Here is a 25,455-nt window from a genome sequence, read left to right as displayed (position 1 = left end):
GGCACAAAAAGATAAATATTATCATGCCTCATTCATATGGACTAACCATAATATAAAAACTTAGTGAACTGAAGTTGAGAACATGGGTTATCAGATTGGGGCTTATTGTAAAGGGTCCTAGATTGCAAGCTTTTACCAAAGCTACATATATTCAGGAGTTGTAACTGTTATTTTTAAACTCTAAGATACTGAGCTTTTGGTTGTTCCTAGAAACTTTGGGTATTTATGTGACACATGAGACTCAGAGTTAGGGTTCTAAAACTATGAAAGTCAGCAGTACAACATACAGCAACTGTTTAAAAAGTTGAAAAATGGATCAGACTTGTTATGAATGAAGCTGATCTGGATGGGACTAAGAAAATCAGAATACAGAGTAAAGAATGATGTTGTGCATATTTTAAAACTTCAACTTCTGTACAAGACCAATGTGAGAGATGTTTATTTGGTGCAAAATTTATACTTTGGGTAGTGCATTACCTAATTTAACTTGTATGGTTAGATTACTTGAACACCTTAAGTACAGGGAATCTAGAATAGGGCATGAGATTTTGTTGGTTTTTCTAGGTTAGTGTGATGCCCTGATATATCCCAGAGTAATTTGAACAGTGAATAAAGATGAATGAAGTATTTGCAAAGTCCCCTTAAGGGACTGGGGAGACAAGAGTAAATATTCAAATTCTCCATTTATAGAATTTCGGATATTCTCACAAGCAGTGGGGAGAAACAAATCAATAGGCCAAGCCCCCTTGAAACTTGGGTATTGCCCCTATGAAACTTACTCCTGCATAGGATTGGCTAAGCCTACTTAAAATTAGGCCTAAAACCTGGTACCATGGCATCAGTAATGCCATCCTGACTGAAAGGGGGAAAAGAAGTATAACTAATCAAGTATCAGTGTCTGAGAGAGTTCAAATAGAGTTGAGAGACTACTCTGGAGATCACTCTTATGCAAGCTTCATTTGGATATTGCTACCTACCATACCTTGCAAACCCCCAATCTAAACCATTCCTGCCAATCCTAAAAACACCTTGGGCATTATATAAGATTCTGCAAAGGTTCTATGCACTAGGATAACTTTCTAGAAAACTACAACTCCAGATAGGTCCTTGGGGCAGATAAGTCCTGAAATGCAGAGAGGGAAGCCTCTCCAGAACATGAACTAGTTTCATCCCCCTATCCCATATTATCCAGAACCCCTTCCAAAATGAAAATGTTAGAATGGGCATAGCCCAAATACCCCTAAAAAGTGGGAGAAAGAACACAGGTGATGTTGGAGTTATACAAAGAAGGTAGTTCAACAAGCAAGTATGAGTCCTGAATCATTATATCAATCATTATATTGATATTTCTTTCAGTCTCCAGTATCTTAAAGCAGCTAGAAGTAAAACCTAAAATTGTGAAATTGTTACACATACCAAACTCTGGAATCTGTTTACAACTAATTGTGATGTGCTTTGAAATTTATTACTTTTTTGTATATATGTTATTTTTCACACACACATAAAAATATTTCTTCTAGCCTACAATGTTTTGGAGCAGCTAAAAGGAAAACTCTGAAATAGTGGAATGGTAACATATAAGAAACTCTGAAATCTATTCTGTAACTACTTGTTGAAGTGTACATTGAACATCATTGCTTTGTCTTTCTTTTCTTTGTATATATGTTATATTTAATAATAAAAAACATTTTTTAAAAATTAGGCCAAAAAGTCAGTCCCAGAGAACCTCTTTTTGTTGCTCAGGTGTGTCCTCTCTCTCTCTAAGCCAAATCAGCATGTTAACCCACTGCCTTTCCCCATATGTGGGACAGGTAAATCTCCGTGGCAATGGGGAGAGAACTCCCAGGATGAGCTGGGACCTGACATCAAAGGACTGAGAAAGCCTTCTCTTTATTTGTTGGCATGGGTAGTCACCAGGAATTGAACCTGGTGCTCCGGCATGGCAGGCGAGAACTTTACCTGCTAAGCCACCATGACCTGCACTGTGAAAACCTTCTTGACTAAAAGGGGGAAGAGAGAAATGAAGCAAAATAGTGTGTCAGTGGCTGAGAGATTTCAGAGTTGAGAGGTTATCTGGAGGCTATTCTTATACATTATATAAATATGCCCTTTCAGTTTATAGTGTATTGGAGTGGCTGGAGGGAACTACCTGAAACTGTTGAGCTGTGCTCCTGTAGCCTTAATTCTTGAAGATGATTGTATAAAGACATAATTTTTACAATGTGACTTTGTGCTTGTGAAAACTGTCTGATATTCCTTTTAGTCAGAGTTTGGACAGATGGGTAAAAAAATGGATAAAAATAAATAAATAATAGAGGGGGTAAGGGGTAAAATAAATTTTGTAGATGTAAATACTAGTGGTCACTGAGAGGGAAGGGTATGGTTTGTATGAGTTGTTTTTTTTTTTTTCCTGGAGTGATGCAAATGTTCTAAAACATGATCATCGTGCTGAATACACAACTATGTGATGGATGACATTGTAAGCCACTGATTGTACATTATATATGCAATATACATGTTTGAAGATTTGGCAATAAACATATTTAAAAAAAAAGAGTAGACTAGTAATCTACATTATTTTGCCAGAGAGAAAACTGAACTCCATTTTTGTAGGTATACATGGTTTTACACAAAAGTTTTTTCTAATATTATAAACAGGCTTATTAAATTTTGTTTAGCATTGAATATGATAGAATCTACTTTCATAAACTTTTAAAACTTTTCTTGTTAGCAGTTAATAAAAACTTATTCTTAATCTCTCCACAACTTTCCACATCCATTCAAGCCTTGTAGTCAGTACTGACTATGATGAACAAAATTTACTTTTATATTAGAAATATTTTGGTGTATGAAGTTAACAGTTTGCAAGACTGTACTCTGAGGCGGTTGGAGGTTAGCAAAGTCTTCTGCTTACGCATTTTTAAAGATATGGGGATTATTTTGAAATCTTTGGGGCAGCACTGTCTAAGTGATCAGGGCGGGAATTGTACTTGTAAGTTTCTGTCATTTAAAAGGAAATAGGTATTGAGAATTAGGGTGAAGAGGGATACAAAATAATGTTTTGGTTTTTTTGTTTAAGATCTAGGATTGAAAATCCAAATGCAAACAGGGTTATTTGCTGGGTTTGCCCCAGGATGCCTTTATTCCATAAGGATGGTTTATTTGCTTAAGAATCTCTTTTGGGATGTCAAGAGGCCTTGATCTGGCAGGGGGCCTGGGGCAAACAGGGGCTAAACACTAGCTGGGTTTACTAGTTTTAAAGTGCTTCCCAGGGAGTGAAAGGATCCTTCCCTAGAAGGATGTTGGGACATTCAGACACAATGAGAAATTGATGGAACACTAGAATGTCCCTGAGCCTACAAAGGAGAGGAATAGTAAAGGTTTTAGTTTTGGATTTACTGTTAACTCTTATAACTAGGCAAGACTGAGTGGAGGTAGGCCCAGAGTAAGAAATTAGGACATATTGGCTCTAATGTTAATTAATAAATTAATAATTTAATCTGTTCCATTGAGTGTCTCCTGGAGCTTCTCTAAGTTGGTCAGACATGAAGTCAGCAGAGCCACATGTGGCGTCATGGACCTTCAGTCTTCTTCACTTGCCATGAGCAGAGCTTTAGGGGCTGTCCAGCCCTCTCCTGAGGAGACACTGCAGTCCCTGTACCTGAAGCCCATGTTGGTGGAACTTGGGGCAAGGTCTCGGTGGGTCCTGAAATCAAGGGTTGCCTCAAGTTTTGGGCATCCTTTTTTGCCAGTCACCCTCTGACTTACAGTTAAAGCAAGGTCCTTGAGGCTGGGAGCCACGATCTGGGTGAGCTCAAGAGAACAGGGTTCTGTTAACAGCAGTTGCAATAAGTCGAGCCTGTCCCTGCTGTTTCACTTACCTCTTTGCCTTCTCCTCCTCCTTATTTTGATTGTTAAAGACAGAAAAGGCAGTTTCTAATAAGTTATTAGTGGAGTTTGCAGCCCACGGGAAGCTTTTGCAGCTTTCTCAGAATGTCAGGGGCAGACTGGCCAATGAAATAGGTGCCCAGCAGAAACTGAGTTTCCCAGAATCAAATTGCATTAGTAACTTCTGGGGCTTCCCCTAGCCTCTCCAAGAACAGAGCCAGGTTTTCTTCCTCTTCTTCTGAGAGATCTCCCTTAGTTTATTACAATTAACTGGATGGGTGGTACTTTTTTTTTTTAATGCCTTTTAGCAAACAAGTATTTTTTCCTCTAATGGACATTGAGACATGGGTACAATGCAAGTAGCAAGTCCTTTTCAGCTCCTTGTGTTGATAGAGAGCCATAAATATCTGGACATAGGGAAATTTTTACTACTTTTCCTGTCTTTTACAGACTGGAGGAAGGTATTGTGATTCAGAGTCCCATTGAAGGGCTATGCTTTTCCACATTTTAGTTCATACTAACTGTTTGCTTTTCGCATTTTCTCTGGAAAAGGAAAAAGAGGCACCTCACTAGCACCCATGTGAATGTGGCATCCCAGCACGTGTCAGAGCTGGGTGTGTTCCTCTTGTGAGGCCAACTACTAGGGAACATGCGGAGTGAAGTCACCAGGTATCCTCAGGCTGAGTCACTGGGCATCCCTGAGACTTTCCTCCCTGGGAGATGTCTAGACTTACACTTCCAAGGTGGGGACATGCCCCACTGGGAGAAATCTAGGACAGCACTCCCAGGAACACCTTTGTCCTCTAAGTTTCCTGAGGGCTAAAAAAGAGAGCGTAATTTAGAAGAGGAGCTTTATATTTGGCTGCAATGAGTTTTAATAGAGACTAACCCAGGAACACCTTTGTCCTCTAAGTTTCCTGAGGGCTAAAAAAGAGAGCATAATTTAGAAGAGGAGCTTTATATTTGGCTGCAATGAGTTTTAATAGAGACTAAACCAGGATTCTGGGTGGAGGGGGGTACTATTAAAAAGCAGATCATGTAAAATATTTGCCTCCTTCCATGGAGAAGATTTATGAGGAGGAAGTTTTTGACAGTCCTCTTGGGCACAACAATTTTCAATAAACAATTATGTTTATCCCGTATAAGGTCAAAAAAGCAGTATATAAGGAATTTTTTGCTACTTTCCTTCCCTTCTGTAAAAGAGATTTAATTGTAAGATAGGATCATAATGGACTGTTCCATTCATGGGCCAATGCTGGCCATCCTCCAGGCAACAGTGTGGCCAGACAGCATTGCAGTAGAAAATAAGCTTTTTCCTTTTCAGCTTTGTGTTGGGAAGATCATCCCGATTTTGTACCAGGCAACAAAATGGACTGTTAGCTGAAATACTGGAAGCACCACCCATTTCTAAGGAATAGAGAGAAAAAAGACTCAGGTTTCCCTACTGGTGCGCAGTGTCCCAGGTCGCCGACCTGACGTTCTGACCTCAGATCCCTTGGTACCGAGGGATCAGGCTCCCCACCCCTCAGGGCATCCCCGGGGTCCTTGAAGACCCAGGGAGATGGATGGCCCAGTACCATCCTGCTGCTCCTGGGCTCACCCACTCATCTTCCTGCAGATTACTGAAAGGATCTGCCACAAAGGGAAACACTAGGCAAAGAATTTTCCTGGGTGTTGTTAGAATTGTGTTAGGGGGAAGGAACATGCAACAAAGAAATCAGGCTCCTTTAAGGAATAATGTCCTGGGAAAGGCCAGGAGCACAATAAAATGTGGCTTAGCATGCTTTTTTTTTCTTTTTTTATTAATTTTTAATTAAAAAAAATAACAACAAACAAGCACAAACATTCTTAACTTATGATCATTCCGTTCTACATATATAATCAGTAATTCACAATATCATCACATAGTTGAATATTCATCATCATGATCATTTCTTAGAACATTTGCATCAATTCAGAAATAGAAATAAACAGACAACAGAAAAAAATTCATACATAACATACCCCTTATCCCTCCCTTTCATTGATCATTAGCATTTCAAACTAAATTTATTTTAACATTTCTTCCCCCATTATTTATTTTTATTCCATGTGTTTTACTCATCTGTCGATAAGGTAGATAAAAGGAGCATCAGACACAAGTTTTTCACAATCACAGTCACATTACGAAGGCTATATCATACAATCATCTTCAAGAAACATGGCTACTGGAACACAGCTCTACATTTACAGTTCCCTCCAGCCTCTCCATTACATCTTGACTAACAAGGTGATATCTATTTAATGTGTAAGAATAACCTCCAGGATAACCTCTTGACTCTGTTTGGAATCTCTTAGCCATTGAGACTTTATTTTGTCTCATTTCACTCTTCCCCTTTTCGGTCGAGAAGATTTTCTCAATCCCCTGATGCTGAGTCTCAGCTCATTCTAGAGGTTTTCTCAATCTAGGATTTCTGTCCCACATTGCCAGGAAGGTCCACACCCCTGGGAGTCATGTCCCATGTAGACAGGGGTAGTGTGGTGAGTTTGCTTGTTTTGTTGGCTGGAGAGAGAGGCCACATCTGAGCAACAAAAGAGTTCTCCTTAGGCCTAGGGAGACTTAGGTGAGTCTTAGGCCTAATTTCAAGTAGGCATGACCTATCCTTTGTGGGGTTAAGTTTCAAATGAACAAACCCCAAGATTGGGGACTCAGCCTATAGCTTTGGTTGTCTCCACTGCTTGTGAGAATATCAAGAATTCAACTTGAGAAAGTTGAATTTTCCCCTGTTCTCACCATTCCCCAAAGGGGACTTTGCAAATACTTTTTTATTCACTGTTCAAATCACTCTGGGATTTATCAGGGCATCACTCTGGACAAATCAACAAAATCTCATGCCCTACTCAAGGTTCCATGTACTTATGGTGTTCAATTGAGCTGTCGACATAAGTTATATTAGGAAATGCACTAGCCAAAATATAAATTTTGTACCAAATAAACATTTTTTTCTTTAGTCTCAGACGTAAGTTAAAATTTTAAAATATTAATTACCATCTATTCTCAACAGCCTGCAGTAATGACAAATTCCTTTGTTCTTCCTCATTTAGCACACTTTTTGGCAATTCATGGGGTCTAGGTGTGGTAGTTCGATTCAGTTGTCAACTTGGCCAGGTGAACATGCCTAGTTCTGTTGCTGTGGACATGAGCCAATGGTACGTGAACCTCATCTGTTGCTGATTTACATCTGCAGTCGGCTAGGAGGTGTGCCTGCTGTAATTAATGACGTTTGACTTAACTGGCTGGTGCCTAAATGAGAGAGCACAACATAGTACAGCCCAAGCAGCTCGGCATACCTCATCTCAGCACTCGCAGCTCAGCCCAAGCCTTTGGAGATGCAGAAAGAAATCATCCCAGGGAAAGTTGTTGGAACCTAGAGGCCTGGAGAGAAGGCCAGCAGAGACCATCCTGTGCCTTCCCATGTAAGAAAGAACCTCAGGGGAAAGTTAGCTGCCTTTCCTCTGAAGAACTAACAAAATAAATCCCCTTTTATTAAAAGCCAATCCATCTCTAGTGTGTTGCATTCTGGCAACTAGCAAACTAGAACACTAGGTATGGACATATCATAGGGCAAGACAAAGAGTGAGGCTCCCTCCGTCCCTTGCAGGGCAGATGTTAGGATGTGAAAGCAAACCCAACACTAATAGCTCTCCAAGAGAAAGGCCTGGCAAGGTTTCAATTGCACTGGAGAACAATAGTAGGGAGGAGAAAACAAGGTCCAGGCCAGCCGGGGCAGCTTAGGACTCGAATGCCAATACCGTGAGTAGAAAGCAAGAGAGCCTGCGTGCTCATTTTAAGACCAACTGGGGCTTACCAGCTCTCACAGTCTCAGCTCATTTTAATTAGGGTAGCCATGGCTTTTGCTTATCCTGAAAACATCATTCCTGTTTTTCAGGTGTAGACACTCCCGTTGGAAAGTACTCAATTCCCCTGGGCCTGAACCAGAGGCAATTCCTTAGAATGTCAAGACAAGACCTCATTTGGTACAAGAATCCTTAGCCCAGAATTCTGTGTTATAAAAGAATGTCCCAGGGGGCATAGAAAGCCAGACAAGGAAAAAAGAGATTTTCTAGAGGTAGGGGAGAGAACCTCAGTGGAGGTGGTAAAAAGAGAGCCAGATTCAGCAAGAGGAAAGGCCTAGGCCCTCAGAGGGAAGGTAAAGAGAGAGTGTGGAACAGTCTCAAGAGCCAAGGAGGGTGAGGGAGGTGGGGGAGAATCAGAGAGGTTGGGGACTTGATCTGGCTCCCATTGGACTGACAGAAGCCCCGGTCAGATCAAATGGTTGGCATCACCTGCTGCCCTGAGCCTCCTTGGATTTGCATGGTATGGAGACTGGGCTCCTGTCACCTCCAAGTAGGGAAACAGGCTCAGAGTGAGCTGAGTTTATCTCCTGGGGGTTGCTGCATAAGAGCCCTTAGATACCTAGAGACACAGAGTTGTGTGAGGACATAGGAAAGGATGGTAATGAGCCAAATAAGAGGAAAAAGACAAAAGGCATGTGGCCAAGCCTCCCAATATTTACCAGTCAAGATGGTCAGATACTGACTGACTTTCCAAAATATGTGGCCAAATTTTGGCTTTCAGGTTCTTGGGCATACCATGAGAAAGATTTCAAGGGCACAGCAGTACAGAGGAAGCAGAACATTTATTGAGAATGCGGGTGAGAGGACATCTGGTCACTCTCACAAAGACAGAGGTCAGGGAGGTGAGAGGTGAGCACAGTGTGGGCCATTTGCTCTGACAGATTAGCTTTACTTACTCCCCCTCCCCCTTCCTCGTTTGGGGCTTTCTTTTCCCCTCACTTCCTTCCAAGGCAGGGCTTGGTGGTAGACAGCACATTTGGATGAGTCTATTGGGTCAGACCATCTCCGTAGATGAGTCACTCAGGTGGGGGTCATTTGGTTCCAGGTGAGTGGGCTGCTGCCAGGTAGCCCCAGGCAGGTTGTTCAGGACACAGGCCCTCCCGACCTTGATTAACCTTCCTTGCTCAAGGGCTCCTTTATTTATGTTTTTTTTTTTAATCTTCCCTCTCTACCCATTTCAGCCTGCCTCAGATGCAATCAATTTACTGATTATTTAAATCCACAAAATATCCTCACATTAAAAATCAGGCCAGTGCTTCTTGACCAAACAACTGGACACCATAACCTGGTCAATTTGACACATGAACTTAGCCATCTCAATACATATGCCACTTTCTGTCAGAAGGCTTCAGAATCATGTTCAGTTAGTCCATTAGATGAAGGCCAGAAGTGCCAGGAAGTTAATGCTTCTGTAATCAGCCTTTAACAAATCATGAATGGATTTCGGCTGATAATTACTCCAGCATCCTTTCCACTGTGGTGGGACAACTCTGAGAATTGCCTCCTGTAGGGGTATTGAGCTCTAGCAGTCCGCAGAATAACCTGATTATTAGTATTTCCTTCTGTGTCCACATCTGTGTTTGTTTCCTATTGCTGCTGCCACCAATTTTAACAAACTTAGGACAAATTCATTATCTTACAGATATGAAGGTCATAACTCCAAAATGTGTTTCACTGTACCACGCTCCCTCCAGAGACTCTAGGGTAGAATCTATTTCTTATCTCTTTTTTTTTTTTCTAGCATCCACTTCTTCCATCTTCAAAGTCAAGCATAATGATTTCTGTCTTAGTCATCAAATGTCCTCCTCATCTCCTATAGTCAAATCTTCTGCCTCCTTCTTATAAGGACCCTTGTGTTTACTTGTACAGTCCAGAGTAATATTCCTATATCAACTCTTGAACTTAATCAGATTATCTGAAAAATCCCTCATATATAAGATACATAAAGTAACATGCTGGAATTTAGAACATGGTTAACCTTGAGATCCAGTATTCTGCCTACCACTCCTTCCCCACCCCCCCCTTGTCTGATATACTCCATTCGCTTTCCTGCCATGCCTTCTGGAATCAGCTCTCAAAAAAGCAACTTGCACTCCAGTTCCAGTCCCAGGGTCTACATCTGGCATTGGGATAGTTATAAATACTTACTGATCATACCCATCACAGAGTTTCTCCCTGTTTCTAACAATAAAATATATCCCCCAAAATTGTCGTCTTTCCTCTTTTTGTGCGATTTTCTGATAGATTCTCTTCAATTTCACATACTAGTATTGATATTTTAAGTACAAATATGAATTCCCATATCCTTAATGAGGGCTGCAAAAACATGACTTAATTCCAGCCTTCCTCCTCAGCAACATAAGGAGGGTATAACTCCCTAATATCCTCCACCAATTGCAGTACTCGAAATGCAGCAAGCCTTCTCTTCCTCCCTTAGACATTTTGTTCCTTCTGCCTCAAGTTTAAATCCTCCCATTCATTGCTTAGTTAAGCCCTATTCATCTTTCAGGTCTCATTGTAAATATCAGTGCCTCAGAGTTGTCTTCCCAGACATCCTATCAAAATTAAGTCTTTCAGTTATGGTAGCTTATAACATCCTATGTTCTCCCTTTTTATCTCTTGTCACAATTTGCAATTCTATATGTATCTGATTAGGTCTTAGCATTGGCTGCCCTGGTCTCCTCTAAGCTCACAAGTTAAGGAGCATATCTGATTAGATCTTAAACCCAGAGTCTATTGCCATTATCTGGCACATGTCTGGCAATGTACATTTGGTGTATAAATGAATAAAGAAATCGCTGAATGAATGGAGCTCTAAAAGCCGCTTTACACTGGCAATGCATCCTCTGGACTGCATTATCTCATGTGGAAGGCATGAGCACGCTTTTTATTTTATTTTATCTGGTTTTGTCAGGACTGTGGTAGAAAATATCTTTTTTAATGTAATGCATAAAATATTTAAATTCTGTAAAAAGCTTTCTTCTCAATTTTATTCTGCAGGCTATAAATATGTAGTGCTTTTTCACTTTGATATTTTCTAGAATAAGCTAATTTCTCTTCTCTGTAAACAGATAAGCAATGTTAGAATCTGTGTAAATAGGTAGACTAGGCATTTGCAGTTCCTAATCTTAGCTAAGCATCGGTATTCATTAAAGCCATTTGTCTTCCTCTTGCTTTTCCCAAATTTTTGTCCTTTTCTTTGTTTTCATTTCTTTATGCTAATTTTTCTTTGGGTTGCTTTTCTTTTCTAGGCAGAGATAAAAATGGCAGTACCTATAATTATCCATTTAAAATTGCACAATACAAATGCAGAGACAGTTAATCCCTTATGTTTTTCTTCTGTTTTCCTTTCTTCTTGGATTTATAACAAATTGGGATAATCTATGCTGTTGTAACTTTCTCTTCCACCCCATGACTTACATCCCGTATTGAGTTAATTTCTATTCCATGCCATTCCAAGGACTCACTTATTCATTACCAAAGATTTTTCAACTGCCAAAAAATTTATTAGGACTTATTCATTAATTAATTCATTAACAAAAATTCACTAAGTGCTGCCTATTGTAAGCCAAACACTCTTTTTTAGGTGCTGGGGATCCAGCAGAAGACAGAATAAAGTCCCTGTCTTCTTGAAGTTTATGGATGCTAGTATAAGCTAAGAAAAAGATAGAATTAACAAGCATGTGGATATGCCATGTATGGGCTGTGAGAAGAATAAAGCAGGATAAGTGGGATAAGGATTGCAAAGTTATGGGGCCCACTCCTATTCTGAACGGAGTGGTCAATGAAGACGCCATTGATAAGGTGGCATGTAAGGAGAACTTGAAAAATGTGGACAAAGGGCCATATAACTGTGGGGCTGGGTGGAGATAAGGAACAGTGTACCAAGCAGAGGAAACAAGAGTGCAAAGCTCTAAAGTAAAGATTTTGATGACCAGCGTAGATGAAGCAAAGTGTTTGTATAGAGGAGGTTAAGGAGATATAGTTAGAGAGAGATAAGGACTCAGAGCTATTAAAGAGTCAATTATGAAGGAATTTTCTAAGAATGATACTGGTTTGGGACTTTACCCTGGGATGTGATCAGAAGGGTTATATAACTTTTTTTTTAGAATTATTCTGAATGTTATGTAGCTAATAGACTGTAGGGGAACAAGTGTGGAGGAAGGAGTTCTACTTTGCTAGCTGCCAGCATGCAATATACCAGAAATGTAATGGCTTTTAAAAGGGGGAATTTAATAAGTTGCTAGTTTACAGTTCTAAGGTTGAGAAAATGTCCCAATTAAAACAAGTCTATAGAAATGTCCAATCTAAGGCATCCAGGGAAAGATATCTTGGTTCAAGGAGGCCAATGAAGTTCAGGGTTTATCTCTCTCAAGTGAGAAGGCACATGGCGAACACAGTCAGGGCTTCTCTCTCCACTGGAAGGGCACATGGCAAACACGGCATCATCTGCTAGCTTTCTCTCCTGGCTTCCTGTTTCATGAAACTCCCTGGGAGATGTTTCCCTTCTTCATCTTCAAAGGTCATTTGCTAGTGGACTCTGTTTCATGGTGCTGCAGCATTCTCTGCTTTCTCGGAATCTCCTGGCTTCCTCTCTTGTCGTTCTCTTTTATAGGATTCCAATAAACTAATTGAGACCCACCTGAATGGGTGGAGACACATCTCCACCTAATCCAGCTTAACAACCAGTCTTGATTGAGTCACATCTCCAGGGAAATGATCAAATTACAGATTCAAACATATAGTACTGAATAGGGATAAGAAGAGGTGGCTGCCTTTACAAAATGGGATTAGGATTAAAACATGGCTTTTCTAGGGTCCATGCACCCTTTCAAACCAGCACAGGAGACAAGTCAAAGGGCAATATTGAGGAGGAGGGTGGTAGTACCTTTTATGGATGTAGTAAAAACAGGTTATGAGTGTACTTATGGGCCCTATTCTGGTATTTCATTTAGTTCTTACATTGAAATATCAAGCATTGATAGTTTGGATGACAAAAGATATGATATATCCAAATTCTCAGTTCCTCAGAGAGAAGTTGGATACCAATTTACCTCTATTTTGAGGGTAGAACTGAATCTAGAGATGGATAAATTGTGGGTAGGAGAGAGGAGGCACAGATTATTTCAGTTACCCAAGCAACTGGAAAGGTGAAGTAGGATTTGCTAAGATGCAAGTAATTGCCCTGGAAACATTTAAGTTCAAGATATTTCCTAGATATCTGAGCGGAAGTGCCAAAGCTGGCTACCGATAGAGGTCATGGTCAGGTTCATGTGTCAACTTGGCCAGGTGGTGGTACCTGTTTGTGTGGTTGGGCAAGTACTGGCCTGTCTGTTGCTATGAGGATATTTCATAGAATTAAATCATAATCACATCAGCTACATCAACAGCTAATTCCATTTGTAATCAGTCAAGGGAAGTGTCTTCTTTAATGAGTGATGCTTAATCTAATCACTGGAAGCCTTTTAAGGAGGATTCAGAAGAGACAGGCGCTCTTCCTGTTTTGGCTTCCTGTTTTGGTGCCTCCCCTGTGGAGTTCATCCAGACCCTCCATCAGAATCATCAGCTTAAAAGCCTGCCCTACGGATTTTGGATTCCACGTTCCCAAGGTTACATGAGACACTTTTATAAATTTTATATTTATGAATATTTCCCATTGATTCTGTTTCTCTAGAAAAAATGCTAACCAGTACAATAGAAAATCAGGAATTGTCAATATATAAAGGATTTGGTCATTTTGAATAACTCCAATTAGCCAAGCTGGAACTATGCTTCTGAGATTCTCTTCCCTTTACGGTTCCAATCAAGACTTGGCCACAGAGATAGCTGTATGAGATGTGGAAAGTGGAAGTGTACCAGCAGCACTAAGCTCTGAAAGTGACTAGTCTCCTAGGCAATGCTGAGTTCTTCAGAAAGGAAGATTTCCTTCAAAAAATGACTGTAGCTGACCACCCAAGAGCTCTGATGGAGATGCACAATGAGGTGAACATGGTGAATGTTGTTCTCACGCTGCTAATGCAATGTCCATTCTGTAGCTCACACAGTATGGAGTCATTTGACATCCAAGTCTCACTATCTAATTTCTTAAGCCTATGTCTACCATGGAGAGTGATTCTCTGAGGGACCTGGGCAAATTAAACTGAAAACCTTATGGAAAGGATTCACCCCTCTAGATGCCATTAAGAATATGTGTGATCCACGGGAGGAGGTGAAAATATCGACATGAACAGGAGTTTGTAAGATGTTGGTTCGAACTCTCAAGAGAAGGGTTCAAGACTTCAGTGGAGAAAACAATTGTAGATGTGGAGATAGCAGGAGAACAAGAATTAGAAGTGGAGTTTGAAGATGTGACTGAATTGCTACAATCTCATGATACAACTTAAACAAATGAGGAATTGCTTCATACAGATGACCAAAGACAGTAGCTCCTTGAGATGGTACTTACTCCTAGTGAAGATGCTATGAACATTGTTGAAATAGCAACAAAGGATTTAGAACATCACATCTACTTAAGAATATTTAAGATGCTGATAAAGCCACATCAAGATTTGAGAGGACTGACTTTAAGAAATGGAATTCTTAAATAGATGCAATATTCTAAATATTCTCAAGGATTGACTCCAACTTTGAAAGAACTTTGACTGTGGGTTAATTGCTATCAAACAGCATTACTTGCTACAGGGAAATGTTTCATGAAACGAAGAGTCAATTATGGGACAAACCTCACAGTTGTCTTATTTTAAGAAATTGCTTCAGCCACCCCAATCTTCAGCAACCACCACCCTGATCAGTTAGCAGCTATTAACATCGAGGCAAGACCCTCTGCCAGCAAAAAGATTAACATAACTCAATGAAGCTTCAGACAAAGGTTAGCAATTTTTAGCAAAAAAAAAAAGTATTTTTAAATTAAGATATGCACATTATTTTTAGTAGACATAATGCTATTGCTCATTGCAGTGTAAATATAATTTGTATATGCATTGGAAAACCAAAAAAAAAAAATCCTATCACTCACTTTCTTATAATGTTTCTTCATTGCAGTAGTCTGGAGCCAAACGCACAACATCTCTGAGGTATGCCTGTATTGGTGAGAACTTGTGGAAATTCTTTTCTGTTTGCTAAAATAGGAAACTAGGTCTTTAGCTGAGCATGAATATGGAACTGAAACTGATTAATGATTGAGGACATAGGAGCAGGCATGAATAGTTGATCCAGGACAATGGAAGAGTGGATGGACAAGCAGGCATGAAGAGTTGATCCAGGACAATGGAAGAGTGGATGGACAAGCAGGCATGAAGAGTTGATCCAGGACAATGGAAGAGTGGATGGACAAGCAGGCATGAAGAGTTGATCCAGGACAATGGAAGAGTGGATGGACAAGGCAGAGCTGGAACCACGGAGCGCCAAGGGTCTACTAAAGATCAGTGCCATGATTTTACACTGAGACCGGTTAGTGTAGTTGTGTGTTTTCTCCAATAAGTTCATCTGCACAGGTGCAATCATAAGGTCAAAGGAGAATTATATTTGATCAGAATTGGAAGTTTTCCAGGTGGCTGTGGCAAAAGGAGAAATCTGAATTTTATATGTTTTCTCTATATGTAGAATCATTAGCTTTTCCATTGTCATCACTTACAGGTTTTATATATTCTTTTGTTCTTGTTTAGTGTTTTATTAATTACAACATATGTGCATCTCTGTTTGCAATTTACAAATATTTACTCAGTATGAATAATAATAGTTAATATTTACTTGGCATCTTCCTATGTTTCAGGAACCTTTTTAAGCACTTTCCCAGTATTCTACTCATTTAATATTCACATCAACCGTACTAAAGGGGTAATTTTATTATCAGCAGTTCTCAGATGAAGGCACAGAAGCACAGAGAAATTAAATAACTAGCCCAAGATCACACAGTAAGCAGCTGTGATTTAAATCTAGCATGAGGTTTCAGAATTCAAGCTTTTAATCTCTACATTGCAGTTGCCCATGAATTAAATGACCTGCCATAAGCTGTACAGAATAAAAATTAGGTAAATTTTAATTAGTAATTTAATTAGGAAAAAATACACTCATGGAACAAAGAGTGATAAAAACAAATTGATATAATTATATCAATATGCAATGCTTACTGATTGAAAACTCACATACATAATAAGGAGCAGTCAGAATAGGATTTTGTAGCATGGGTAGAAGAGGATACAAAGAAAAGGGAAGAAAGCACCACAGATGTTAGAAAAGCAAAAGCACAGTCTTGGAACTTGGTGCACTGAAGGAGAGCCTGGCAGATGTGAGGTATTTTGTATTTTGATGGGAGTAGTGGGAAGTAAATTTATGGCATGCTGGTTTGCCTGATAAGCTGGGGACAGGGGAGGGAAATGCTGCCTTAAGATGTGTGCAACAAAGTTAAAGGTTTTAGTTAGTATTGGGAACCTCTGCTGGACACGGAGGTCATGGGAGTGTTTGGAAAGGAGGGGCTTTGGCAGGGTGACATTCATCTTTTCCCTCCTACTCTCTTAGTCCATTGTCTTTCCTGACACCTGGTAGATGTCAGTAAATGTTAAATAAAGAGAGAAATAAACATGGAATTCAGTGACTAACTGGATAAGGGAGTAAAAAAAATAATCTCCATCTTTTAAAGTTTTCCATAAAATGAGAAATTTGCTATGTTAGTGGTAGAACAAGAATGTTGAAAAGGAAAACAGTTTAGAAAGAATGAAAGTCTCAGGCCCATCCTATAAACACTATGCTTATCAGCAAATTGGTCACATATGTCAGAGTAGTTCATTTGTTGCCTAAAAGAAGTCACACCCAACATCTAAACCTGGTCCAAAATGGTGCTTCTGGTTACAAATAAATCGTGCAGCTCCAGAAAGAGAATGAAGAGAGATGTGCCTTTCTATATATTTATTCTTCATTGCTAGGTGGGAGGGCTGCAAGTAACACAATAACAGCAGCTGTGCTTATAAATATCCCCTCCTACTGAAAGAGGGTTATTCAGTGAGATGCAAACCTGGTGCATAATTATGTATTTACATGACACACATAAATAATAGCTGGATGGTAAACACTAAGGAAGTAAAACGAAAAAGAAGAAAACTGAGTAGTGAATGCAAAAAGGCTTTAGAAAAACCCTGCTGTTCAATGTAGCAGAGTTCTTTATGAATAAATTTCATACGTGCGAATGAGAAGTTAATTTGACAACTAACAATATAAAGTGAAAAATTACCCCTTCGAAAACTGTTGTGAATTTAGTTGTTTTTTTTTTTTTTTTTTTTCTAATTTTCTTAAGCTTTAGTGAGTGAAACTGTTAGGCTTAGGTTTTTCTTACTTCTAAAAAAACAGAATTGCATGGTTCATATTAACTGATGTGGTTTGTACTGTGCTAAATTGGCTAATCTGGAGCCTGATTTCCCAGAATCCCCTCGAGGTTCTGGGGCAGAGGACTGTGTGCGATTTGGAAAATGGAAGCAAGGCACAGCCATGGATTCCTGAACGTGTTATGTTTCCATGCTGTGACAGACAGAGGCAGAGATGTCACAGGTTCCAACTTGTCCTCCCTCTCCCAGCCCTTTTCCCATGTGATGGACATGCTCTGGAGAGAGGTCGCATGCTCACCGCCGCACAGCTGGATGCGGACCTACACATGCAGAACTGAGGGAAAGATTTCCACTGTCTCTTCTTTTTTTTTCTTATTCTAATTGTTTTTTCGTATTTTTTAAAAATATCTTTAATGAAAAAACAACATACAAATGTTTTAAAAATACAAACATTCTTTATGCATGGTGTGCAATCAATGGCTCACAGTATTATCACATAGTTGTGCATTTATCACCATGATCTTTTTTTGGACATTTTCATCGCTCCAAAAAAAGAAATAACAAAGAAAGAAACTCATACCCCTCAGTCCTCCCTCTCATTGACCACTTGTATTTCCATCTGCACAATTTATTTTAACCTTTTTTCCCCCTGTTATTAATTTTTTTAATCCATATTTTATACTCATCTGTCCATATCCTAGCTGAAAGGAGCATCAGACACAAGGTTTTCACAATCACACAATAACATTGTAAAGGCTATTTCATTATACAATCATCTTCAAGAAGCAAGGCTACTGGAACACAGCTCTTCAGTTTCAGGTTCTTCCCTCCAGCCACTCGCATATATCATAAACTAAAAAGGGGATATCTATATAATGCATAAGAATAACCTCCAGGATAAATTCATGACTCTGTTTTAAATCTCTCAGTCACTGAAACTTTATTTTGTCTCATTTTTCTCTTGCCCCTTTTGGTCAAGAAGGTTTTCACCATCCCTTGATGCCAGGTCTCATCTCATCCTGGGATTTCTGTCCCACATTGTCAGGGAGGTTTACACCCTTGGGCGTCATGTCCCATGTAGAGGGGGGAGGGCGCTGAGTTCACTTGCCATATCGGCTTCAAAAGAGAGGCCACATCTGAGCAGCAAAAGAGGTTCTCCGGGGGTGACTCTTATGCCTAATTTTAAGTAAGCTTAGCCTATCCTTTGCAGGAATAAGTTTCATAGGGGCAACCCCCAAGATCGAGGGCTCAGCAGATTGACTTGGTTGTCCCTATCAGAAATTCTCCAAATGGACAAGTTGAATACTGCTGTCTTTCTCCCATTCCCCCAAGGGGACTTTGCATATATTTCTTTATTCATTGTCCAAATCACTTGGGGATTTATCAGGGCATCACACTAACCTGGACAAACCAACAAAATCTCATGCCTTATTCAAGATTCCTCATACTTACGGTATTAACTAAACTGACCATACAAGTTAAATTAGGAAATGCACCACTCAGAATATAAATTTTGGACCAAATAAACATCTCTCCCTTTAGTCTCACACAGAAGTTGAAGTTTTAAAACATGGATGATATCATCCTTTACCCAGTCTTCTCATATACCTTAATCCTATCCAGATCAGCTTCATTCATATCTCTAGTTGAAGTCTGATCCCTTTTTCAACTTTTTAAACAGTTCCTGCATGGGATAATGCTGACTTTCAAAGCTTCAGAGCTCTAACTCTGAGTTTCAGGTGTCACATAAATACCCGAAGTTTCTGGGAAAGACCAGGTTATATACAAACGGCTCAGTATCTCAGAATTTAGAATTAACAGTTACATCTCCTGAATATTTGTGGCTACTGTTAGAGCTTACAATCTAGGAGCCTTTACAGTAAGCACCAGCCTGATAACCCATGTTCTCAACTTTAGTTCACCAAATTCTTATACTATGGTTAGTCCACATGATTAAGGGATGAGAACATTTGTCTTTTTGCTCCCACATTTCATTCAACATACGGCTCTTAAGATTCATTCATCTAGTTGCATACATCACAAATTCATTCCTTCTTGTGGCCACTCAGTAGTCCATTGTATGTATACACCAAAGTTCCCCCTTCCATTCCTCAATTGTTGTACCGTTAGGCCACCTCCATCCATTGTGAATCATGGGCACTGCCATAAGCACCAGTGTGCAAATGTCCATTCATGTCCCCACACTCAGTTCCTTCAGGTATACACTGAGCAATGAGGTTTCAGGATCATATGGGAGCCCCACCCCTAGCCTCCAGTGGAACTTCCACACTGCCCTCTGAGGGGCTGCCCCTCTCATTGCCCTACTGACAGTGAGTAGGTGCATCGCTCCACATTCTCTCTCGTCTCTCTGTTCATTTTTAAACAGTTTTATTCAGACATCATACACTCCAGCCTAATTGTACAGACATGCCTTCGCCACCATACTCTATCTGAAGACATTTCCCTTTCTTCTACCCAGAATCCATACCCCTTTCCCATCCCCCTGCCTGCTGACATTTAGTTTTGGCAGAATGCCTTTGTTACATTCAGTATGTGGAAGCATATTACAACGTTACTGATGACACTAGATCCTATTTTATACAGAGTGTACTTTATCCCATATACCATCTGTTTTCAACGTCCTTCCACTGACTCTTAGAAATCTACCTTATTAAGAAGTAATTAAACTATAGCCACATGCAAATATTTATTGAGCTTTGACAAATGTACACACCCACATAAACCACCTACCCGAATGAGATGCAGAATATTTTTATTACCCCAGAAAGTTCCCTCCTCCCTCAGCAATGCTTTATTGCTTCCAGTGTAGCGATTTTAAACATATTTTGTTAAACTTATTTCTCTAAGCATTTTATTCTTTGTGAATAAAAATAAGTACAAACAATAGGCGTAAATTCAGAACATAATATTGTGACATGCACAGGTTGGTTTTAAAATGTTCACAAAATATTCAGGGAAACATTATAGCTTCAAATATACTCCCAAGATTTAAAAATTTTTTTGAAAATGTATTCTGAGGAAAAAGAGTAATAAGAAAAGTGGCTATTTAAGGGACATACCTAGCTATCAAAAAAGAAAGAGATGTCAATGATAGCAACATTTCTTCCTAGAAGCAACTATTGTACATTTATCTCTAATGGAAACTGAGATGGAGAATTGTAAAATTCTCCATTTTATGAAAAATGATTAGCACCTCATTCTCTTTTAATCCATTCCTGCAGGTGCAGAACTATTTTAGGTGGGACCTTTGATTAGGTTATTTCTGTTAAGGCTGCACCAGGTTGGGTCTTGATCCCCTGACTGGAGCCCTTTAAAAGAAATAAATTTAAGAGAGGCCCCAGGGAAGCTGAGAGACAAGGGCACACCTACGGAAACTGAGACAGCCACTGAAGCTGGAAGCTGAAAGCAACGAGACCTGGGCTAGGAGGCCTAGCAGACATCACCATGTGCCTTCTTATGTGACAGAGGAAATCCACATGCCAGCAGCCTTTCCTCAGGCAAGATAGGTTCCTCTTGATGCCTTAATTTGAACATTTTCATGGCCTTAGAATTGTACATTTGTAAACTGATAAACCCCATTGTAAAAACCAACCCATTGCTGATATTTCAGCAGCTTTAGCAATCCAAGATACCACCATAGGGTGCTAATGGGTGCAAAAATAAGGTGCTGTCCCAGGAGCAGTTTTCTACAGTCATTAATAAGAAAGTATCCAATGTTCGGAGAACATGGGGTGCTATTAACCTTCTCTCCCTCTCAACTCTTTGCTGGAGTGACTGATACAATCAATAAAATAACAGACTAACTATTGGATTCATTTATAGAAAAACTTGAATACTGTGATTAAAGCTACTAATTGTCCACCAAAGTCCATTCTCCCCTTCTTCCACAGACATAGAGTTGTAGATAGAACAAGGATACCTAGCCAGGAATTTTATTTCATCCCTTCTTTGCAGCAGATGTTGCCACTTGGCTAAGTTCTTATCGATGGAATGTAAGTAGGGGTGATGTGTGTCACTTCCAGGCCAGTTTAAAACCGTGAATATACCCCATGATCTTCCCTGTTCCCATGGGAACAACCCATGGCAATTCAGCTTTGATCATAGTGATCAATTACATGATAGAAAGAACATACTTCATTGAGTAGAGTTGCCCATTGGTCTAGAACACTCATCTCAGACTGTTAGGTGAGAGAGAAATAAACTCGCTTTCTAGACCACTCTGTTTTATGGTCTTTTCATTAAAATGAGCCCACTTTGCCCTAAAAAATAGACATAAGAATTAGAGGATATGACTTTTCTGGGGTTCATAAAAGCTTCAAATGAGCACATCTCCCAACCCTTGGGGCCTTCCAAGAAAATAGACCAAGCTCTGGATTTTAAGGCTTGACCTTATGAAACTTATTTCTATAGGAGAGAAGCTAAGACTTCTTAAAACAAGGCCTGAAAGTTGCTTCCAGGAAACCTCTTTGTGGCTCAGATTGGCCTCTCTCTCTCTCTCTCTCTCTCTAAGCACAACTCTGCAAGGAAAATCACTGCCCACTCCCTACATGGTACAAACCATTCAGGGGTGAGAAATCTCCCTGACAATGTGGGGCATGACTCCTACGGATGTCTGGCCCTGGCACCATGGATCAACAATGCCTTCCTGAACAGAAGGGAGAAAGCAATGAGAGTAAAGGGACGTGATTAAGGAATCTGATACCCATCTATGAAGGTATCATAAATATAATAGGGCAAGAAAAAATACAACTTTGATGTCCAAAATTTTGATATCCAAAATTTATTGAGTACACAGCCCACATTGTTATAGGGAGTTTGCTTTAGGAGGTACTCCCATCAAATAAAAATGAATTCAGATAATACTGAACTAAGAGAATATGGAAATAGAAGAGGAACTAGTAAAATGGTCATCTTCTAACAATTTGATTAAATTTATGTAGATGAAGATAGTATGACTAGAAGCAATGTCTAAGTGATAAGTAAGTATTCTAGGAAGCAAAGACAGTATAAACTAAAATTTAATAGCTTAGAACTAAAAATCTAGAGTATGGAAACAAAACCCAGGAGTTTGCAAAAGGAAAATGTTGTTTTGCAACTTATATATATGTATATCAGTTAGGAAAATAATTTCAGATAGGCTGAATGCTGCTATTAAAATGCAATAACCTTCAGACTGAGTTAGAATTAAAGTTCAAATTGGAGTACTGGAAGATAAATAAAGAAAATATTTCATAATACATGGCATGATGAATAGAAAAACAAGAAGCAAAGACTTACTTTTAATTAGGCTGTTATAAAAAATATGCCTAAGACAAAGCGATTTTTTTAAAAGGTTAAAAATAAAGAGCTGAACAAAAACATCATGTAAATGGCAAGAAAAGGAAAATCAGACAGCCATTACCTGTATAATAAAAGGCAGAATTCACATTGGAATAAAGAAGGATTTTAAGTAAAAATGTAATGTAAAACATAAAAATCAGCATAAAGATACAAACATTTATGTACAAAATACCAGAGAAATAAAATCAGAAGCTAAATATTTTATAATATTGACAGGCTTGTGGAATGTGGCAGTAATTACCCTTGAGGTGATGGGCAAAGTATTCTAACAGCTGAAGCTCAGAAACAGGACTTTTTTTCCCTTTGTGTATAAGACCATTGGTATAGAAATTAATGAAGTTTAGGGGGTGTGCTGTTTTGGAGCTGCTACAAACCCCAGAAAAGACATGTTCTGTTAATCCATCCCTGTGGGGATGACCTGTTATTGGGTGGGACCTTCTGGTCAGGTTGTTTCAATGAGAATGTGACCCACCCAAGTCAAGGGGGATCTTCATCCTTTACTGGACCCTTTGCGGGAGGATAAATGGCAGAAACACAGAGCTAGAAAGCTTAGATAGAAATGCCCCAGAGATGTGAAGAGAGGACCCACAGATGCTCAGAGAGGAAGCCCCTGGAAGCAGAAGCTGAAAGCAATGAAACCCAAGGACTTGCAGATGCTGACCATGTGCCTTCCCGTGGGACAGAAGTGTCCTGGATGCCAGCAGCCTTTCCTCAGAGAAGGTAAGTTCCTCTTGATGCCTTAAATTGGACATGCTCATGGCCTTAGCACTGTAAATTTGTAACCTAATAAATCCCCATTGTAAAAGTCAACTCATTTGTGATATATTGCATTCTGGCAGCTTTAGCAAACCAAAACGGGGGTAAAATGTAAACATAAGTTTTGAAAACAATGCTTCTGTTTAATTTCTCACACACACCCACAAACCTATTTGAATATGGTGAGACATTCTGACAATATGGAGGAATACAACATTTCTACAGAGACACTCAATGAATAGTAAAAAATAATGACGTGCTTGGAAGCTGAATGTCTAATTGTTGCCAAATAGCTTTTACTTTCAAATAATCTCAAGAATTTTGCATCACTTGTACTATTATCCAAATAACAGGACTTTCTGCATTTAGTGTATTATCCTAAGACTCTGTCACAGATAATTCAGCGAATAAATCTAGAATTATACACTGACATGTAATTCTAAAAACTAATACAACAAGAGTCATGCTCTTGGATCAAAAATAATAAACTGCTTTAGTATGAGTTTATAGTTATATAATAAGGATTATCCGAGTAATTAACTATTAATGAGCTGGTTTAGTAAGGTACAACCCCAAAGTTACTTCATTCTTTCTCCCTTTCCTCTTCAATGTCTCCCAATAACGAGTACTTTCTTTACCTCTTAGGTACATACACCATTAGAACTTTCTTTTAGCGTTTCTTATTGGCAAGAATGGTCTCATTTCAATCACTGAAATTTCCTGTCCAATTTAATATAATATTATGGCTTCACAATTCATTTAAAATAAACATTTCTCCTCACCTAGTTCAGATGTGTCTCATGTTAAGAAACCTGAAGAATGGAAAAGTAGTGGGGTGCAAAATAATGGTAATAAATAAATAAACAAACAAAAGCCTCAAGGCAGTGTAGTATGAACATATGTCCAAATTTTATTATAATCTTGTTGCAAGGAAGAAAGCCCCTAGGTGGCCCCATGCACCAACGAGAGACAGGATAGAAAAATGACTGGGGCGGCAGGTCCGGTGGGAGTGACCCTGGAGGGTCTGCTGCCCTGCACAGGGAGACCCTGGGTGAGGTACCGAGACAGTGGGACAGAAAGAAGGGGGTGAATGTTGCTCGGTCACAGCCCCACCTACCCTGCAGCTGGCTTGGGATGATGTTCCCTTGGGCTTCATAGCTGGGAGTGCCTGTGATGAACTAGGAAGATAATAGATGAACTTTTCGTTTGTACGGACTCCACTTGATCAGTTTGGGATTTTGGGAGAGAGGACTGATGGGGGGGCCTTCTCCAGGGAGGAGGGGGAGATGTGGAGTGTGCCAGTCTGACATCCAACAGGAGCAAGAGAACTGTTTAAGCCTTAGTGCCACTTCCTTTCCCCCATGGGGGCCTGAAGACCACAGGTGTGAATGCCAGTCCCACAGCCTGACACCCTCCGGCGGGGGGGGGGGGGGGTAGTTAGATTCAGTTGTCAAGTTGGCCAGGTGAAGGCACCTCGTTCTGTTGCTGTGGACATGAGCCAATGGTACGTGAACATCGTCTGTTGCTGATTACATCTGTAGTCGGCTAGGAGGTGTGTCTGCTGCAATGAGTGACATTTCACTTAATTGGATGGTGCTTAAATGAGAGAGGGCAATGTTGCACAGCCAAGCAGCTCAGCAAACCTCATCTCAGCACTCGCAGCTCAGCCCAGGCCTTTGGTGATGCAGAAAGGAATCACCCTGGGAAAGTTGTTGGAACCCAGAGGTCTGGAGAGAAGGCCAGCAGAGACCATCCTGTGCCTTCCCACGTAAGAAAGAACCTCAGATGAAAGTTAGCTGCCTTTCCTCTGAAGAACTAACAAAATAAATCCCCTTTTATTAAAAGCCAACCCATCTCTGGTGTGTTGCATTTTGGCAGCTAGAAAACTAGAACAGGGAGGAAGTTTGGGGCGACTAGATTCATCAGCCACACAGATGGAGTCTCCATTGGGGTGCAAATCTCTCATCCCCCCCATCCCAGAGTTGGCAGATTTTGGCACGCTCTGGGGTCTGCCACCCAGGCTGGAGTCCTGATTCTAAATCTCGGACCTGGGAAGAAAATGACTCTGCAACAACAAAAGGTGCCAGGCAGACATGGCTCAGCCAAATGACCAGATTAAATCACCCAAGGGGACACAGAATGAGGAACAAGTGCTTAAGTTCATTCACAAAGAAGTAAAGGATATCATGAAGATACTGGGGAAGCATAAAGAGGGGGCAGACATGGTTCAGCCAAA

At 40.0% G+C, this 25,455-nt stretch overlaps 2 long non-coding RNA genes across 4 annotated transcripts in view; one reads left to right on the top strand and one right to left on the bottom strand.

Annotated features, from left to right (window-relative positions):
• The window catches only part of LOC143668419 (uncharacterized), a 190,682-nt gene that overhangs the window by 101,521 nt on the left and 63,706 nt on the right, over positions 1-25,455 (bottom strand). The gene's annotated exons all lie outside the window — the stretch shown is intronic.
• LOC143668436 (uncharacterized) overlaps positions 15,108-25,455 on the top strand; it is a 39,635-nt gene continuing 29,287 nt past the window's right edge. The window contains exon 1 of the long non-coding RNA XR_013168442.1: positions 15,108-15,234. This is a non-coding gene — a long non-coding RNA (uncharacterized LOC143668436). The remainder of the gene's footprint in view (positions 15,235-25,455) is intronic.

This window comes from Tamandua tetradactyla, chromosome 24 (assembly GCF_023851605.1).
Source record: "Tamandua tetradactyla isolate mTamTet1 chromosome 24, mTamTet1.pri, whole genome shotgun sequence".
Classification (NCBI taxonomy): domain Eukaryota; kingdom Metazoa; phylum Chordata; class Mammalia; order Pilosa; family Myrmecophagidae; genus Tamandua; species Tamandua tetradactyla.
The sequence above is the reverse complement of the archived record's forward strand: the minus strand, read 5'-3'. Positions and strand labels throughout refer to the sequence as shown.